The sequence below is a fragment of the Bactrocera tryoni genome, chromosome 1, assembly GCF_016617805.1.
Source record: "Bactrocera tryoni isolate S06 chromosome 1, CSIRO_BtryS06_freeze2, whole genome shotgun sequence".
In the NCBI taxonomy this organism is placed as follows: domain Eukaryota; kingdom Metazoa; phylum Arthropoda; class Insecta; order Diptera; family Tephritidae; genus Bactrocera; species Bactrocera tryoni.
In genome coordinates, this window is record NC_052499.1 from 41,021,752 (window position 1) to 41,043,184 (window position 21,433).

Below are 21,433 nucleotides of genomic sequence, written 5' to 3' on the forward strand. Positions count from 1 at the left end.
AGGAAATTTTCGACTATCAACACAAACTTTTCCAAGCTTCGATTTTCGAAAGAGATTATTAAGAGATTATGGATGGCTGATCCTAAATAACGTTGAATAATTCTTCTCTTTTTGTTACCACGGGCAGCGTTAATAGCCAATTGTAGAACTTCAGCTACTAAATATTCCATAACAGCAATTTGATTTACCACGGAGGAAAACGTACAAAGCTTGATGATCACGTATGGACAGATGACCGATTGTATCTGCGCGAGATATCTGCAAGAGTAAGCAACTCAAAGGCCAATTAGGTCATATCTTGTAACATAGTCGAGCGACCACTTCGCAGCAGGGTTTGAAAAACATGAATCCACCATACACCAAGCAAAAGTCGAAACAGTGGGCTTCACTCGGCAAACCTGTTCCAAAGAAGGCAAACAGTATTTTATAGGCCAAAGGGGGGGATGACAAACATTATCAGGCATTTCCTACTTGGTGAACTGCAAAATGTTCACAGGGTTCTATCTTGTCGAATTTTTGGGCAAAATTTTGGTGCTTCTTTTGTATGCTAAGTATTTATCGGACCGTCATTGTATATAAATAAAACAAAGAGTATAAATATGTACATCTTCGTACGTGCCAATGTCAGTAAAACCCAAAACGTTCACTCAAATTCGCAATTGTTTTCTTCAGATACTTGACATTTTTATAGCATACTTTGTGGCGTTCAAACATGCAAGTTGCTTCACTGACCGTATGATCGTAATCAATTCTTGTTTCTTTATACATACATACATATCTTTCTGTATACACCGTGCATCTACAACGTAAAATGGCAAGGGTACCCAGCATTTATAGGCATCCACTCAAAATTTGAAAACTGTTCCACAAAGTGTTGAAATCAAATAAAATTAAGTTTTCGCTACTTACATATACCATACACACGTAAAGATAAGTATATGAGTCTGTAATAAAATAATTTCCACGCAGTTGACCGTATAAGAAAGCGAACAAGCAAGCAATTGGCGAAGAAAAGAAAGGTCACACAAACTCGTAGTAACGGCACTCTGATTGTCCTTTGCCGTCACACAAAAAGCAAACAGTCAGTCAACTGGCCAGATGGTGTCATTGTCATCAGTAGAGTAGCATAGATGTGCTCGTGCTTTCGAGCGCCTGAGAGGTCAGGACACAGTTTGTGCAAACAAGGACAACGTACGATACCAGCTAAAGACAACATTCCTGGTTATTACAGCATATGTGGACATTTGAGGATGCTTATATATTAGGGTGCTTCAAAGTAAATTGTTGAATTTGAAAATTGTTTTTTCAACTCTTACCCCCTCAAATGTTGGTGATTGATAAAAAAAAATTCTCCCTCAAGTTTAACTCTAAGGAGTCACTATTTTTTTTTTAGGTTCCCATTCATTTAACATAGGAGTTTTCGTTTTTTCATTTTTTTTTAGTTTTACAAACTAATTTTCGTCTCTCAAAAATAACCATCACATATTCATAAAGTTGACTTTTCAAACTTTAAAAATTCCCGCGACAAAATTATTATTCCCAGAAACTTTTTTTATTTTTATTGAAAAAATTCCAAATTTCAAATCACTATGTTTAATCGTCTAATTGAGATAATCAAACTTTGTCGCATTTCTTCAAAAATGATGCTGGCGAGAAAGTAACCGTCAATGGTGACTGCTATCATGTTATGATAACCGACTATTTGATGCCTGAAATTGAAGCTTGTAATCTTGGCGACATTTGGTTTCAACAAGACGCCGCCATATCTCACACCTCGCATCAATCGATGGATTTATTGAGAGAACACTTCGGTGAGCAGATAATTTCACGTTAGAAAATCTAAAATCTAGCGGACCATCTCGCTTCGATTCAGACCTTAGAGCGAAACATCACGCATGTCATTTGCCAGTTAGCATTCGAACGAGTCATCAAAAATTGGACTCAATGGATCTAACATCTGAGACGTAGCCGCGGCCAACATTTGAAAGAGATAATCTTCAAACAGGATAGAGTCATGTGTAGAAGTTCACGCAAGTAAGGAAAGTTCTCTGATCGCCATTCACTTGGGAGTGGCCAGAAACGATTCTTTTACATATGACTCAAGCAGCTCACGACTTCCGGTCTTTGACCAAGTATCCTCTGGGTAGCTTAATAACATCCGTTTGAAGGCGAGCTAAAGTGAGAAGGCGAAACATTCCCTCCGCAGGGTTGTGCGCTGGGTTTGGGACCCGCCACGTAAAAAAACACCCCTAAATGAAAGGTGACTGGACAAGGAAGCAATGCAAATGGGTCTGGCAGTGAACGAGGGCAAGACGAAATATCTCCTGTCATCAAACAAACAGTCGTCGCACTCGCGACTTAGCTCTCACGTCACTGTTGACAGTCATAACTTTGAAGTCATAGATAATTTCGTCTATCTTGGAACCAGCGTAAACACCATCAACAATGTCAGCCTAGAAATCCAACGCAGGATAACTCTTGCCCACAGGTGCTACTTCGGACTGAGTAGACAATGGAGAAGCAAAGTCCTCTCTCGACGAACAAAACCAAACTCTATAAGTCACTCATAATTCCCGTCCTGCTATATGGTGCAGAGGCCTGGACGATGACAACAACTGATGAGTCGACGTTGCGAGTTTTCGATAGAAAAGTTCTGCGAAAGATTTATGGTCCTTTGCGCGTTGGTCACGGCGAATATCGCATTCGATAAATTTCTCTGCTTTTTCTTTAAAAAAGTGGAGAACCTCGAAATGGATCACCCTTTATAACCAAACCAAGAAGAGATCTTCCAGCATACTAAAGAGCAATTTGCGAAAAGGTTCAACCACAACCGCGAGCTTGTTTCATTTTAAATATGATATATTTAAGACTTTATTACTTAATGTTAGACTTTCAGCATTAAAAAATGGACTTTATACAATTGATGTTTATAGGTAGAAACTATCAACTAAAATTTCAATTAATTTCTGCTATAAACACAACAAATGATTTGTCGTATTTTGCTTCCTCTTCAGTAGTATAAAGTGGGGTTCAATATTCAATTTCCACCTAAAACTGGAGAATCTCAGCTTCATTTTAAGAAAAACTTCAAAGTTTGTTCGTTTAAATCTGCAAATTTTTGTAGAAAATTTCAGTTCTTCAGAAACTCCAACTCTTCATATCCACGATTACGTATGTCTTTCCATATACTATACATATATAAATGTTCTATCCCTTCCATGCCTTCTCAAATAAGAGCACTCTCACATATATTTATCTACAATGCAGTGCATCCTTACTCCCATTCTTGACTCACTGTTTATTTTCATTTGTTGTTCATTTGTTTATATTTGTTTTGGTATTTATATTTTGTGATTTTTGCTCTTACGAAAATATTGCCCTTTTTCATCTTAGCCAATTTTCAACATTCAGCTACGGTTTTTGGTCGAATGGTTTCGCTTCCTTGGATGCCCACTTTGATGCCATCATTTTGCGTAGTGAATAAAAGATATACAAATTCATAGCAGTATAGACATACATATATGTATACTTATGTATATATTAGATGGATGCTGTTGTTGTCATTGTATGGGTACACGTATGTATATGTATTGCAATTTTTACAACGAAACGAAATTGTCATCCATTCGCTCAATTTGCAATTTCCATCCTTCGCTTTGCCTTCAACAATTTTATGCCCAACGCCTGATTAAAGCTGCAGTAAATGAACGCTGTGTTTCGTTTATAACCGATCTTCTTCACTTATTTATAAATCGCCTTTTTGTTTTCCCATTTTCACTTTCATATGGCTAATTTAGAGTTCAGTTGTTTTGTCGAAGAAACCGGAACCCACATCGTCGTCTTCTTCTGACTCCGACTTGTCCTTTTCGGCAGCAGCTTTCGGACCAAAACTTTGAAGTGATTGGACTACATTTAATCAATTCACTAATCTAGGCTATCCTCACTGCCTTTGGAGATTTATAAAACAGCTATATATTTGTTAAAAGAAAGCATTGTAATGTCGTATTTTGTTATAAAAGTCTTTTGTTTTAAATATTTTCCACTTAATAGAAATACTGGACACATTCTTTGATTTAGGAAGATGACTTTCAAGTGGGTTCAGATGTATTGCTTTTAATTTGTTTGCTTACATTTATTTTCTGATGGTCCATCCGTTGAGTCCAATTTTCGATGACTCGTTCGGGCATTTCGACTGGTAACTGGCGATTCAAGGCCTCTCTCAATAAATCCATTGATTGATGCGATGTGTGGGTGCCGTCTTGTTGAAACCAAATGTCGAAGAGATCATAAGGCTCAATTAGGACTCCTAGATCGTATGATATGACACCGTCAGACTTTTTTCTGTGAAGATATGTAAAGTCTAAAGTCTATGCGTACAATCTCCCTTTGATTCAAGCCTTGGAACAAAACAATAATGAATGTTCAGTCCCAAGATGGGTGATGGTGTTGCGAATACATAGTACACTCAGTAGTCCGATTATATTGAACGATGCGCGCTAAACACATTCTTTACGGTACGTGAATTTTCCTAATAATGCTTAGTATAAAAACTTCATATAAAAAAAACGCTTAAGAAATGGTCAAGTAAATTTCCTGCTCCTCCTTTCCCGGTAAATTTCCTTTTGCTAGTATGCAGCTCTGAAGCAATGTACTACTATTTTTTAATAAATTTTTTCAATGAAATGCGTATTTGGTAATCCTAACCATTATGCTCAATTAATATGCTGTCAAATACAACGAAAGCTCACAGAAGCTGTTTAAGCTCAATTAGCTATTTCAACCATTTAACTGACGTTAAGAGACGTTTAAAGACAATTTTGCATGCGAAAAATGAAGTCTGTACGCTACGCTAAACGAAGTCGCTTTTACTTAACTTGTGATGAAAAATATTCAAATGTCAAATCTGACAAACCAGCCAAATACACCGCAAAGCCGAACATACTATACATAACGCTAAGATAATTGGTATTTGGTTGCATCAGAAGGGTGTCATATATTATGAATTTCTAAAACTGGGTAAAATCATTAATGAAGAATGCTAAATACAACGTATAATCAAAGATTCGCGAAAGATGCTCGGAATTTGTGAATAGATACAAGTAAAAATTTCCATCATGACAGTTCTCCGTCTCCTGTTACAAGACTACACAAACTGTCAGAAAGATGGATACATTTTATAGTTCACATGTCCATCTAATGTTTCTCATAAATAAACGATTAAATCATGAAAAAACCGCACGAAATTACTCAATAATTATGTTACAAGGGGTGGATTTAATGTAATCCAGTCCAAGTTGATGGATAACGCTTTCCAGAAAATTTCTTTAATGAAGTTCCGTTGTGCTCAGAGCTAGAGTTTCTCAGCTATCACAATCAATCTTATTTTATGATTATCTAATATGGTTTTGTTTATTTTTTAATGGTTTTGTCTTTAACAGCATCTTCTGCGTACTCACTTTATTCAATGTCCTCGGAGCTAATATGGCAAGTACGGCAAATTTCTTACGAGTAGTTGCTTCACCGAACGCAGATTTCAGATAGCATTCCTTAAGGCATCAGCAAAATTTTTTCCACAATAAATCCTTAAAAACACTTGTTATTCTAATGCAAAATACCAAATCTTGCGTTACTCCTATATGTACATATGTATATCAGGAACTAATTGTATGAGAGCTGAGAGAGATAAATTTTTACTTTATTAATATGACTATTGGCGCTTGATAGAAGAGACTGCAGGAACATGATCGGAATATTAACTGGTCACTGTCTGGTGGTGACACACACCCGTAGAATGGGGCTGACAGATCGAGAAGACTGCAGGAAATGTCTAGAGCAAGGCACCAGGGAAGCAATGGGGCATCTCTCGTGTACTTCCCCCGCATTGTCTAGTCTACGCTATAAGCATCTGGGGTCTCCATAGTATGATATACTGGAAGAGATATTGATAGTGAGACCACAGAGTCTGTTAAAAGTTGCGTCAAGCGCAGACATTCTAAAGGATGATTACTCCTCATGGACCTAGCAACTGAACTCCTTCTGATATCGCAAGGGCCAAAACTGGTCTATGCGTGGCTCATTGGTCTGCCAGACTAACATAACCTTACCTATTAATATTACTATAGTCTTGTTGTGGCCTACTGCCTTTGCAACAAAGGTACGTTGATTCTTTGGAAAGTTCAAAGAAACAAAAAATTAAACAGAAATTATAAGGACCCAGCTTTGGAGTAGAGCTTAGATTAATAAAAAATCTTACAAGAAAGAACTTTGGTACTTTAAGAACAACTTTCAAACAGTTCGAATGGCGCCAATGAAAGACGAAAGAACTTCATGATAAATAATTGCGAGAAAATCGAATTAGGGCTAGAGAGTCGTTTTCTAAATTAATCTTATACCTCAAGTCAAAAAAACGAAAATCAAAATCAATGAGCAACATACGCGGGGCATAACGAACGAGTTCTCTGCACCGCCTCTATGTTTTTCTTTCAGTTGCTTTGTTTTTTTTTGTTAACAAATTTATATACTCTTTTTTCGGTTACCAAACTCATTTTTGGTTTGTTGTATGCAGTAGCAATATGATGTGGGTCAAAGGCAATGATTACGCTGTACGTGAATGCAAGGACGGGGCGTACAATCAGGCAGGGGTCGAGCGATGTGCCGTTGTTGAGTGCCTTCACGCATGCATGCGAAGCTGAAGCAATGTTCTTCTTGCGACCGACTATGTGTACCCGCATTTTGCTGAGTACACAACGCTGTTTTTGTGCGAAGGTCGGTGTTGGTGTGCATCCGAATCTTTATGGCACTCAATAAATGGAAATATTTATGGCTGGTTAAGCAAATTTCGTTTGTAACAACATGCGGCACACAGCAGACGCGGGCCGAGCGGGCGAGTGCGGCGAACGCATACGCTTGGGCGGCAAGGAACGGCAAATTGCGACTTTGATAACTTGCAGGATATTGAAATAGAATAAAATGGAATTTTTAAATGGGCGAAATTTGCGGCGGGTAACAGTAACAAAGAGAGCAGTATAGAAATAATAATAAATAAATAAAAATAAAACAAAAACAAAAACTGTCGAACATCGCCGCCGGAAAAATGTAATGGCGCAAAAACCTTGTACCATTTACGGATGTTTAAACTGGCCGTGCATATACTGTTCGTTTCGTTCGCTGCCGGCGTGAAGGAGCGAAGGGGTAAACGCTTAATCTCTGTAGCCATTTGACTGCCGACTTTTATTTGCAAACTTGGCTAAATCAATGTTTGTACTTTCGAAAGTTATTCCCACACTTTCGCTCACTATTTAGTTTTCTGCCCATCAAACCAATGTTTTATTAAACTTTTTTGCCGCATGTAAACTCGCAGCTTCGTCCGAGTATGCCTGTATGTGTCAATTCTTCTTTGTGTGTGGTCATTTTCATGCCGTTATGTGCTTTTTGAGTTAAGTGTGTTTATGACTTTAACGACATTGTGAAATTGCTGTTGATTTGACATTTATTTATATGTGTTTTCGTTCTTCTGACCATAAAAAAGAAATTGATAATATCTCTTTTATTACTTTTTATTGCCTTTGTTAAGCTAAATCTATGTTTTCATAAATTTTAAAATTTCCTATGAATGGTCGGTGGGCTGTCTTTGCAGAGAAATAGAAAGAATATTGAACATTATTTGTGGCAGTCAATAGGTTTAATTTCTTTTTGCTCGTTTCGCATTACACATATGCACATATATAATTTTAAACTTAGAAATGGGTTTATATACATACATTAAGTCGTTGTTTGTAGTGCACACAAAATGTCATATGAGGACTGTACCCATTATAATCTCTATGCGACGTGACCTTTATTCATCTGTTTCTGCAACAAGCTAGTAGCTATCAGTTATTTGTAGTTTCGGACCGTATTACATCTCATTAGGCTTTAGTGTGCTTCCAAACTCTCTCTTCTTCCATTTTAATTCGATGGGATTGAAGAATTTCACACGCACTACTGTGGATAAAAAGTAGTAAGATTTTTTTCATTATTTTAAAATTTTTAATTTGTCCTTCAAAATCTACGTCGCTCCCCTTAAAGCGATCCCCTTTGGCTTCAATACATTTGTACCAACGCTTTTTCCAATATTCGTAACAGTTGTTAAAGTCAATATCCAGAATAGTCTTTAATGCGCGTAGCGATTCACATTTAGCGTTATCATTTGACCCAAAACGGATTCCGCGGAGCGGTCGTTTGAGTTTGCTAAATAGCCAGAAGTCACACGGAGCTAAACCAGGCGTATACGATGGTTGCGGCACGATATTGGTTGAAAATTGGAACTCATGAAGAATAAATGCATTATGCTACGGTCCCTTTCTATACTCTGGCAATAAAGTTGCTAAGGAGAGTTATAGTTTTGTTCACATAACGGTTGTTTGTAAGAAACAATAGTCAAAGGAATAAAATCTACAAATTTATTAAGTACTGACAGCTGTTTGCGTTTGTTTTTTATGTATAGCGGGAAGGGACTATGTCTAAGTTACGGAGGCTATTACTCTAAACAATAAGGTATATAGAAAACACAAATATTGGTTTGATAGTAACAGGTGGCGCAAAAATTACCTTCCGATGTTTTTTGGAAAATGAAAAACTTTTTTATAATTTTTATTTTTATTTCGATTTCATCCTTTTTTACACCGTCGGTAGTGGTGCTTATAATATTCGAGCGTAGCAACTTGTTGTTATAGTTTAAGTTGTTTGGAAGATATGTATGTACTTTAAGCTTGTTAGAGGGCGGGGCCACGCCCACTTTTTCAAAAAGTTTTGCACATGGATGACCCTTGCTACTATGATGTTCTATTATGGGACTTTATATGTTTTATGTTTTCGGTTAATGGCGATTTGTGGGCGTGGCAGTGGTCCTATTACGCCCATCTACGAACTAGAAATTTTTTTCGTATTAAGGAACTCACATACCAATTTTTATCGAGATATCTCAGTTTTTACTCAAGTTACAACTTGCACGGGCGGACGGACGGACGGACAGACCGACAGTCAACCGGATTTCAACTTTTCTCGTCATCCTGATCATTTACACTTATATATATAATCCTATATCTAATTCGATTAGTTTTAGGTGATACGTACAACTTTTAGGTGAACAAACTATAATACTCTGTAGCAACTGGTGCTAAAACTTGTTCAGAAGTTCGCTTTGTCACTATGGGCTTAGAAGAATTTCTTTGTGATTAAATTTTGAACCTAAATTTAAATTTTAACATTTATATGAGTCTAGTTGATAATAACATTGGCTTTAATGCCGTTTTCAATAGGCGTATAATCGAATCTACCGTTACACCAATATACATTCATGTATAAGCCACCTTCATCTGTATTGCTGTGTTTTATTACCGTCGAAATTTCGTTGTTGAGCTTCGAAAATTCCGACGAAAATAAATTTCAACTCATTAAAAATGCACACGAATTTTCATCAAATATCGTCGCCACCAAAAGGATAGCAACAACAAAGTTACGAACCAGACGATATGCCTCACTTGGCACCGAAACTGCATGTGATGGCAGCAAGCACAAAGAGAGAGGAGAAATTAACGCAACGAGGTGCTGAAGTGCAAGTGAAGTAAAGTGCAGGTTTCAGGTGAAGCAGCAGCCAAGCAGGCAAGTTCACTATAGTGCGCTGCAGTGGATGGCAGGTGAACGAGCGAACGCGTTACACGGCAGTGTCTGCAGCCAATCGCTCATTTAGTTGGCAGTTTGTAGGTTGAAACGCAAGAAGCTACTTTTGCAGCAGATGTGGTGCTAAGCACCAAGTAAGAATATAAGTAGTAGATAGTTGTGAAAGTGTTGCATCATGCGAAGCACTTTTAAGCGCAAAATGTCCGTATTTTCATTGCCAACAACTAAGACGCCACAGTGCCGTTGCTAGCTATCGCCTTGCCGAGCTCACTTCATGAAGCGGCACACACCTTCGCGCTCCGGCACTTTGCAAATTTGCATGCGCATTTACTTGACTATTTTTATTACGCCACTTCACCACTACTTTTGGTTGCCGTTGAGCTTCTTTTTGCGGCAGCGCCCACATTTAATGTACTACGCTCTTCTTTTCTGCGTGATTCCATGCAGATTGTCTGGCATTGCGCCTGATTTTGTTTTCTTTTTCTTAAACAACGTTGGAAATATATAGTACATACGTTAAGTACACCACCTGCGGGCGGTGATGCAACTCGCAAAAAAACAACACTCAGATAGTGTGTGTATGCAGTTGCCTGTGTGAGGACTGTGAAAAGTGTATATGCGTCAGATGAATAGCTAAAGCTCAGCGTGTTTGCCAAGATCCAACTATGATTGATTAAACAACGGGTGATTCACAGTGCGATCTGCATGACTACTGAAATGGTCTCCGTTTGGTTTGCGATTTTTCAACCTAGGAATCTAGTGCATTCTGGCGACACATAAAACTTCACTATACACGAATGTGAAATACACACATATATCCAATTTTCTTTGACGGTAATTTAATCTTGCCATATTCTGAAAAGTTGCCAGGAAATGCATATTAATACCAGATGGAATTAGAAACACCAGAAAAGCCCAAATTAGTCAATTGTTGTACATGTTCCTATAGGTATTTAGCCTAAAAAATGGAGTTGAAAAAAAGAAGCAGCATGAGACCAAATATGAACAAGTAAGGAAGGGCTAAGTTCGGGTGTCACCGAACATTTTACACTCTCGCATGATAAAGTGATAATAATTTACATATTTTTTTATTTTGCTGTAAAATTAATTAGATTAGATCAATTTGTGTACTTTGAGCATTGAATTGTATTTTCATTTCCTAATGTATATATTATACAAAGAAGGCATCAGATGGAATTCAAAATAGCGTTATATTGGAAGAAGGCGTGGTTGTGAACCGATTTCACCCATATTTCGTACATGTCATCAGGGTGTTAAGAAAATATTATGTACTGAATTTTATTGAAATCGGTCTAGTAGTTCCTGAGATATGGTTTTTGGTCCATAAGTGGGCGGCGCCACTCCCATTTTTAATTTTTCAAAAAAGCCTGGGTACAGCTTCATCCTGTCTTTTCTTTCGTAAAATTTAGTGTTTCTGACGTTTTTTGTTAGTCGGTTAATGCACTTTTAGCGATTTTCAACATAACCTTTGTATGGGAGGTGGGCGTGGTTATTATCCGATTTCTTCCATTTTTGAACTGTATATGGAAATGCCTGAAGGAAACGACTTTTGGTTGACATAGCTATAGTAGTTTCCGAGATATGTATAAAAAACTTAGTAGGGGGCGGGGCCACGCCCACTTTTCCAAAAAAATTACTTCCAAATATGCCCCTCCCTAATGCGATCCTTTGTACCAAATTTCACTTTAATATCTTTATTTATGGCTTAGTTATGACACTTTATAGGTTTTCGGTTTCCGCCATTTTGTGGGCGTGGCAGTTGTCCGATTTTGCCCATCTTCGAACTTAACCTTCTTATGGAGCCAATAAATACGTGTACCAAGTTTCATCATGATATCTCAATTTTTACTCAAGTTATAGCTTGCACGGACGGACGGACGGACAGACGGACGGACAGACAGACATCCGGATTTCAACTCTACTCGTCACCCTGATCACTTTGGTATATATAACCCTATATCTGACTCTTTTAGTTTTAGGACTTACAAACAACCGTTATGTGAACAAAACTATAATACTCTCCTTAGCAACATTGTTGCGAGAGTATAAAAATACGGTAGATGGGGCAGCAGTTCGTAGCCTAATTTGACCAATTTGGCAGTGGTGACGTCGTTATTGTAGTCAATAGGTACTTTTTTTACTTCGTCAAATGGGAGTTTGCTGTGAGCCCTCTCCAGATAGCCGATCTAAACGATAGCTGAGTTACCTGAGTCGCAGAAAACTGTGGCCATCTCGTTTCAAAATCAAGTATTGACTATTTGTTTACTTCTGAAGTGTACTACTATCTATCTACTTAGCTATATGTTTCGTTATACCAAGTTGTGGTTGTCGCCATCGAAACCAGAATAGTTACTATGTACATATGTACATACACCCGAAAACAACAACCGAATCATTGACTGACGTTGATATTTTTAATTTTTCTAAAATCTGTTGACTCCTCTGTTGCGATACGCGGCTAAAACAAAACTACGAATTCAGTTTGGCTAAAAAGTTGATAGCACTATACTTACTCCTGCCAGCCGTTGTAAATATGTATGTTTATTCGAAATAGTCAACTTCTGATTTCCCACAAGACAAAGCAAGTATTTATTGGTCGGGTTTTCGCGTATAAAGCACTATCCTCCCTCAACTTGATTTTTGAGCGGCTTTGTCGTAGTTTCTTTGGTTTCGTAGTTTTTCTTCCCATTCCGATGATTGTTGACTTCTTTGCGTGTCAAATTCCTAAACCGATGTCTCATCGGCAGTTATAATGCTCTCCCTGAATGTGGGATCGGAATTCAAATGATCAAGCATGTCCAAATAGACCTATTTACGGTACACTTTCTGAATAAAATTCAGCTTTATCGGGTCGATCATTTGAACAGACTCGGAAGAGATGTCGAGCTCTCTTGCTATCTCTCTAACGCTTGCCTGACGATTTTGGAGCACGGTTGCCCTTACTTCTCTTAAATTTTCATTAGTTGATGATGTCGAAGGTCATCCAGAACGACAATCTTTGAAGGCTTTTTACCACTCGTAGGCTTGTGTTTTTCAGTCAACCGGAATTCAACTTTTCTCATCATCCTGATTTAGGAGATACGTACAACCGTTAGGTGAACAAACTCTGTAGCAACTGGTTGCAAGAGTATAAAAAGTTAAAACGCATTAAGCAGCAAAGCACCCCAGCAGGAGATAACATGGCTAACGACCATTTCGATGTGTATTGAGAATATCGGTAGTTGATAAAATTGGAGCTTAACTTTAAAAAGAAAATCGCAGTCTTTGGAAGTTGAATTCAGATGGTTACCCAATCAATTGAAGGATCTGTGACGAAGAAACTGAAAACCTTTCCCGATATGATGATCTCAATAAGAAATAATTAAATATTTATACATACAAGGTCTTTCGAAAAAGAAACAGGACTGTTAAAAAAACAACAAAAAATTAATATTTTTCAAAAGTTATATTTTTTTATTCAAAGTAGTTCCCTTGTGCTTCGATACAGCGTTTAGCCCGGTCAATTAGCATTTCAAATGAGTGTTTAAGGTAATTTTTCGGAATGCTCTTGAGAATATCGGTCGTCGCCTTTTGGATAGCTGAAATGTCCTGAAACCAGTGTCCTTTCATGGGCAAATGAAGTTTTCCAAATAGGTAAAAATCACAGGGTGCCAGATCAGGTGAGTAGTGTGAGTGATTTAAAAAGTCAGTGACAAGCGTCGACCGATTACACGGCGTATTATCGTTCAACAGGCGCCAGGACCCTGCCTCACGGTATTGTGGTCGAGCACGACGAATGCGTGACAAAAGACGCTTCATAACACCAAGGTAAAACACAGCATTAATCGTTTGGCCAGGTGGGACGAACTCTCGGTTTACAATACCCTCGGAATCGTAAAAACAAATCAGCATTGTCTTTATTTTTGACTTCTGAAGACGACCGACTTCTGATCGTCACAGAAGTCCTCACGACCTTCTTGGAATCGCTTAAACCACTCATGCACATTACTACGGGATAGGCACTGATCTCCACAAACTTTTTTCATTATTTGAAATGTTTAAGTAAACGTTTTCCCAAGTTTAAAACAAAATTTAATATTTGCTCTTTGTTCAAAATGCATTTTACGACCGATGACCAAAAGCTACTGTCACTTTTTGATCGATAATATCGATTGTAGTTATCCAATTGTCTTAAAATTTTTATGAAATGTCAACAAGAGATCGAACTTTCATATACCCACCAATAGGTGGCGCCACCAGAAACAGTTATATTTAAAAAGTTCTGTTTCTTTTGCGACAGACCTTGTACATATATAGTATACTTTATAGGGTCTCCAACGCTTCCTTCTGGGTGTTACAAACTTCTTGACAAACTTAATATACCCTGTTCAGGTTATGAAAAGTGAAGGATATGGTGTTTGAAAATCGTCAGACATGTGTTTGAGAGATAGCAAGAGAGCTCGAATTCAAAAGATTTTGGATATGAAACGCATTCTTGCTCGACTCGTCCCGATAAATCTGATTTTTCTTTTTCAAAAAGAATACCGTAAATAGGTTTCTTCATCCTCATCATCATTTCTTCAATCCAGCATTCATAGAAAACATTATAACTGCCGATGAGACACGTAGTTCTGTTTGCTGCATTTGTACGTTTGCCTGTATTCGTAGGAAATGGCCGGAATTGTAGAACGATGAGTCGATGATAATGCACCACCACTTCGAGCCACGATTGTGACTGAACTCAAAGCCAAAAACGCAATGAATACCATCGATCATCCACTGTATTCACCAGATTTGGATCTGGATGTGATTTTTCATGTTCCCCAAATTGAAATTACCGCTTCGTGGAATCCGTTTTCAGTCGATCGAAGAGATAAAACAAAATTCGCTGAAGGACATCTCAAAACGTGCTTATGAAAAGTGTTTCGAAGACTTACAAAATCGTTGGCATAAGTGTATTATATCTGGTGGGGATTACTTTGAAGACGACAAAATTGATTGATTGATATTGATAAATAATTAAATATTTTGCGTCTTTTTTTAAATTTCCGTGTACTTTTTTAACAATGTATATAGCTGCTGTACAAACTGCCAGATCAAAATCAGAATAAAGATCTTTTTATACCCTTCCATGCTAAGTTAACGTTTTTATTTGTTTTTAAAGTAAACGTTTCAAAACCAATACATGTATTAAAGAGAGATGTTGTTATGGTGGAGTTAATATAATTATAAAGTAATTTGTATATTGTAAATAAACATTTTGATATTTTATTTTTATCTGCGGACGGAAAAATTAAGTTACTTTAATACCTCTTAACAATCTGCCATTTTTCATTTATATGTATATAAGTGGTTCTAGATACATGTACCAAAATTTCTAGGTGTACAATTTTTATTACCCTGGTGCACCAATGCGCTCGCCAGTGATAATAAAAACTGCAAGCGCCCTGTCAGCAATTGAACAAATTGTATGCATTTAATATCGACGTTTACTTTGCGCCCAAATAAAACAATGGTCTGTATGTATATTCGAGCACCGCAATGGCAAAAGTTTTCATAAAAAAGACGAAATAAAACATCGCCCACCAAAAGGTGTGTGTATGCAGCAATCAAAACAGTAAGGCGAAAGTTGCCACGGACGTCATACTCTCTTGCCACTCGCTGTTGGCGAGCGCGTTATTACCAGCGCGTTTGTTGTTGTTTGTGATTCGTGTTAAGGCAATTATTTATACACTGTCGATAAACAGCAAATGCCAGCGGCACAAAAACAATAATTCAGCATAATAGAAGACAAACCGCGCCAGTGTATGAAGTGAAGCGAAAGAGTGAGAAACGGCGAATTCAACCATGGCGAACGGCAAATTAATAGAAGTCACTGAAGGGAGCGAAGAGGAGCGAGGGTGGAGTAAAACGGGGGCGGTGCATGGCGCATGCAAATGATCATAAAGTGCTTGACAAATTTTTAATCAACGCAAGCGTCAACGCTGCAGCTGTACCCGCCACAGTTAACGGCCAGCCAACGACCGCTGAAGTTAACCAAGCAAAAACAACAACAAACAAAGAGGGCTAAATGCAAAAACGGCAAAAACAGACGAGGCCACCGCTACATGGCGACTCCCCTGTGTGGCAAACAAACTCCGCCATTACTGCAGTTAGTGCTTGTTGTTGATAGCAGTTACATAATTGATGTTGTTGTTGTTGTATGAGTTTTTGTGCTGGAACATGAGGGGTTGGGGCGGACACGCTCTAACCGCAGTGGACACTGCAACCGACAAATCAGAAAACTTAAATTGCTACAACAACAGAAATAATAACCAGTATATAAGCAATATTAAAAAGTTAAGGAAATAAGCAAAAAACCAAACAAAAGCAACAACAAACAATGGAAAAAGTTCGCCTTATCTGCAATGTCAGCATGAGTTGTCGCTGCCTCGTGTCTTAAAGACACGCGTCGAAAGCGGAAATGCTCGCTGCGAAGGAGCCGCAGAAGTTCCGGCATCGATATTCAGCGACATTGTCATACGAGCGCTGCGTTACTGTTATCGCACACTTTGTAGCCGCTTTCGTCATTGTCGCTATCATCATTAACAGCATCAGTATCAGCGTCGTCACATTCTTATTGTTGTTGTCAGTGGTCTGACTAACGCCCGTCGTCAACAGCAACTTCAGTGTGGTCATTAACAGCAGTCAGAGCAGCAGCAACATTGTTCCAGTTTACTTTATTCGTCTCATTTTTATTTTATCTCTGTGTGGCTTCACGCCGGCCATTGTTGTTGTGGTCGGTATTATTAGTGCTTCCCTACTTTTTACACCGATTTCCTATGTTTCCGTAATTGTTGCTCAAGTAATTGTCACTCTTATCTGTCGGCATATTTTTTTATCTTACAATTGATAAAATCATAATATGTTGCCCCGGAAGGGGCCGGATGTCCCAGCTGAAATAGTTTGACGTCTTTAATTTAAGACCATCTGAATGAATATATATGTATAAATCTGTGATTACACATCCTATAGACCACGGTCTTTTAATTTTTCCAGCAAACTTTTTTTTGTGGTCTCAATCGACACATTGTCGATTTGCCGGAGATGAGATTTAAAATACGGCAAAGGAAAAGCTCATTGAGAGCCAAAAGTCGTCAGTCAAAATATGCCTAGCTTATCATACTTAAGAAATGTTGGGTAATGCAAACGAGCTGATTTTCGAGCAAAAATACCCTAAAATTTAAGTTCTTAAAAAAAACTCTCAAGTAGTCTTAAGTTTTACGATTATATTGTCCCAAGATTACCGACTGGGATATTCCATGTTCCAGCTGCTAACCATGATTTGGTCGGATGAATACATGCTCAATGATTGGCATATGAGTGTACACAGCTTCATCCAAAAGAAGGAAGATTCCGCAGATTATGCTAATTACTGCGGGATCAGCTGTCTTAACATTGCTTATAAGGTTTTTTCCACAGTATTGTGTGGTAGATTTTTACCATTCTAAGTCATTTTCGATAGCGCTGGAGAATTGATTACATTTATACAGAAGAAAGCTATAATTTTCTGGACTTGCCTTTAAAGTAATGTAAATTTAATTATCACAGAAATAAGAAAGATGAGAGACGACTTCGTTTTCGTGGACTAGCACTCGATAATAACAACATTCCCGAGATTTAGAAAATCTCTTCAGAATAGATTAGGATGGACTGATACATTGATTTCGAGGAGGATATTGGTATTATAGATCATTTCCTGGTTAAAAAAGAATTGATATAAGTTTGTTTAGTATCATATTATTTATATAATTTAATGCGGGAGATATCTCACTCAATCTTTAAATTGGTAATATTAACAAGACTATTTCGCTTAACCTATCCTAACCTCGTTGTCATTGCTATTGGACCATATCTTCCTAAAGAATCAAATTAAATTATAAAATAAAACTATAACTTTGTATAGAACGCATAAAGTTTTGAAAAATGAGCGTGGTCCATCCCAAATTCGGTTAAGACAAATTCTATAAAAACCCATACAGTGTCAAAACGGATGAAATCGGATGAAAAATGCGCTCTCCCCATAAAACGATTTTTTAGAAACTACTAAATGTGCGAGAAATAAAAAAATTAAAGTGCATTTTACGCCCAGCAGGCCTTTATAGGGATTGGGCTCAAAGTGAAATCACATATCTCCGGACCTACTCGACCAAGTTCAACCAACATATAGCACAATTTTAAACTACATATTATTTTTTCACTTTCCAGAACGCAAATCAAGTGGTATAAGTACTTTTACCAGAAAATAATATTAATATACCACTTTGTCAAAAATACGTTGAAACGGGTCAATATTTCCCGTAGTTCCCATATACCTAAAATAAAGGTCTTCGAATCTCCAGTTGACTTAATACTACATTTATCGGCCAATGTGGGAATTGTTTTAGTGAAACGGAGAGAGCGAATTTTTCCGATTACAGTGTATCTTTATGCCTAAAATGGCTAAAATTGGGCAAAAACTTGCCTTAGTCCCAATAAAACTGATATTCAGGATTTTGATTTGTTGGAGTCACATATTGTTCAAGTCCATATCATCCAATTCGGGCCAAAAATATTCGGTTATCATTGAGTGGTAGTGATTCCCATTCACAGTAGCGTGCCGTTCTTGATCATCACGGAAGAAAGACGATTCAATGCGGCCGCCGGCTTATAAACCGAACCAAACCGTAATATTTTCGGAATGCAATAGTGACTCATAGAGTACGTGTGGATTGCTGCCTGACCAATAACACATGTTTTGCTTATTGACGAAACCATTCAGCCAGAATTGAGCCTCATCGCTAAAGATGATTTTTCGACGAAAATTCGGATCATTTTCAAGTTGTTGCTTAGCCAATTCACGAACATACAACGATTCTGGTGGTTAAGCGGCTTCAGTTCTTAAGTCAATTTGATTTGTAAGGCTGTAGGCCAAGATCTTTTCGCAAAGATAGACTGATTTGGGTCTTCCTCAATTGATGCGCCAGCGGCAGCAATATTCTCGATACTACGGACACTTCTTTGTTTCACGGGCACGGGATCATATTACTTATATATTTACAAAATTGCGATAAAACAAGAAAAAACGTTAACTTCGGTTGCACTGAAGCTAAATACCCTTCACAGGTGCATTTCTGTTAGTAACTATGTGTTCAGTTTGTATGGAAGCTATATGCTATAGTAATCCGTTCTGAACAAGTGTTTTAGAGATTACATTGTTGCCTTAGAAAATAACATATACCAAATTTTGTGAATATATCTTGTCAAATGTGAAAGTTTTCCATACAAGAACTTGATTCCGTTCGTTCAGTTCGTATGGCAGCTATATGTTATAGTGGTCCGTTCCGACAAATGAGCAGCTTCTTGAAGAGAAAATGACGTTTGCAAAATTTCAAAACGATATCTTAACAAGTAAGGAAGGGCTAAGTTCGGGTGTCACCGAACATTTTATACTCTCGCATGGTAAAGTGATAATCGAGATTTCATAATACGTCATTTACATATTTTTCAAATACCGTATTTTTGTAAAGTTTTATTCCGCTATCATCATTGGTTCCTAATGTACTATATGTATATTATACAGAGAAGGCATCAGATGGAATTCAAAATAGCTTTATATTGGAAGAAGGCGTGGTTGTGAACCGATTTCACCCATATTTCGAACATGTCATCAGGGTGTTAAGAAAATATTATATACCGAATTTCATTGAAATCGGTCTAGTAGTTCCTGAGATATGGTTTTTGGTCCATAAGTGGGCGAGGCCACGCCCATTTTCAATTTAAAAAAAAAGCCTGGGTGCAGCTTCCTTCTGCAATTTCTTCCGTAAAATTTAGTGTTTCTGACGTTTTTTGTTAGTCGGTTAACGCACTTTTAGTGATTTTGAACATAACCTTTGTATGGGAGGTGGGCGTGGTTATTATCCGATTTCTTCCATTTTTGAACTGTATATGGAAATACCTGAAGAAAACGACTCTGTGAGACTTTGGTTGACATAGCTATAGTAGTTTCCGAGATATGTACAAAAAACTTAGTAGGGGGCGGGGCCACGCTCCACTTTTCCAAAACAATTGCGTCCAAATATGCCGCCTCCCTAATGCGATCCTTTGTGCCCAAATTTCACTTTAATATCTTTATTTATGGCTTAGTTATGACACTTTATAGGTTTTCGGTTTCCGCCATTTTGTGGGCGTGGCAGTTGCGGCGGATTTTGCCCATCTTCGAACTTAACCTTCTTATGAAGCCAAGGAATACGTGTACCAAGTTTCATCATGATATCTCAATTTTTACTCAAGTTACAGCTTGCACGGACGGACGGACAGACGGACGGACGGACAGACAGACATCCGGATTTCGACTCTACTCGTCGCCCTGATCACTTTGGTATATATAACCCTATATCTGACTCTTTTAGTTTTAGGACTTACAAACAACCGTTATGTGAACAAAACTATAATACTCTCGTTAGCAACATTGTTGCGAGAGTATAAAAACTGAGGCACTAGTTCGTATATATACAGACGGACAGACAGATAATAATAAGTTCTCAACGAAGGCTGAACAGTATCAAACATTTATGCAATTAGCCCTTTTATTTCTCTGCCAACCGTTTGGGTTGGAAAAAATGTGTAACATTTGAATAAAATTAAGTGAACACTTAAAAGTTATAAAATTATATAAATTCTGTGGGGCTCAATATAAATGAAATTGGTATTGGTCTAAACCTCATATCCCTAACATAATTAATTCCGATCCTTTTGATCAAGTTTTAGGCATCAACTCAATTTATTAAATTTAGCCTCTTCGGTTCACCTAACGCATTTTAGGATGATTTTAATGTGATTTGCCTGAGAGTAAAATATTGAAATAAAATTGAGTCTATGACCTTCAAAATAAGTTAATATGATACCAAATTTGATTGTAATCCATTCACGACTTCATCGAACAATGAAGTTGAACCCTTTCGCTATATTTTTTTAATATTGCAACACCTGAAGGCATTTAGTCGTCTTTGATCTTTAGAAGTTGCAAGAGTATAAAATGTTCGATTACCCCCGAACTTAGCTCTTCCTTACTTGTTTGAATAAATTTTAATTTTAACATAATTGTCTTCTCCAACAAACCCGATGAGCTTGCGCTTCGATTCTAAACTTCTATGAAGCTTTCACTCCAAATGTTACTGTTTATCAACTGGGTACTTATTGACTTTTTGTTGCAGCAGATGGATAACTGTGAGTGAGTCGTTTGTGACAGATGTGATGGCTGCGATGACTGTGCAACGTTAACAACTTTTAACAAGTTTTACTGGAATTATTTTCGCCCGTAACTACATTGCTACCGTTAAAAACTTCAAAAACAGAGGTTTTCTATGTTTTTAAATGAGTTTTCAGGAGAGCACGCTTTTCTAATTGTTTTTTCTTCTCCTGAACATTAAAAATAACAACACAAGCAAGTATATAATCTATATAGATAAATATACTCCAAAAATATATATGTATGTATATCATAATGTCCGAATTAGCTTCAGTGGCCGACATTTTGATGCGAACAGTACACCTTCGAGTCGGGAGCACACCCACACTTTCATATTTTATATATATACATATATGTATGTATATGTTAGTGCGTTATATTCAGCGTAAATTTACAACGTTCGGCGCTTGTTTACAATTATCTGAATGCCTGATGAAGTGTTTACTTAAATTAAAGTGATATTTATCCACTGGAATATTCTGAAAAACTTTCGCCACTCCAATT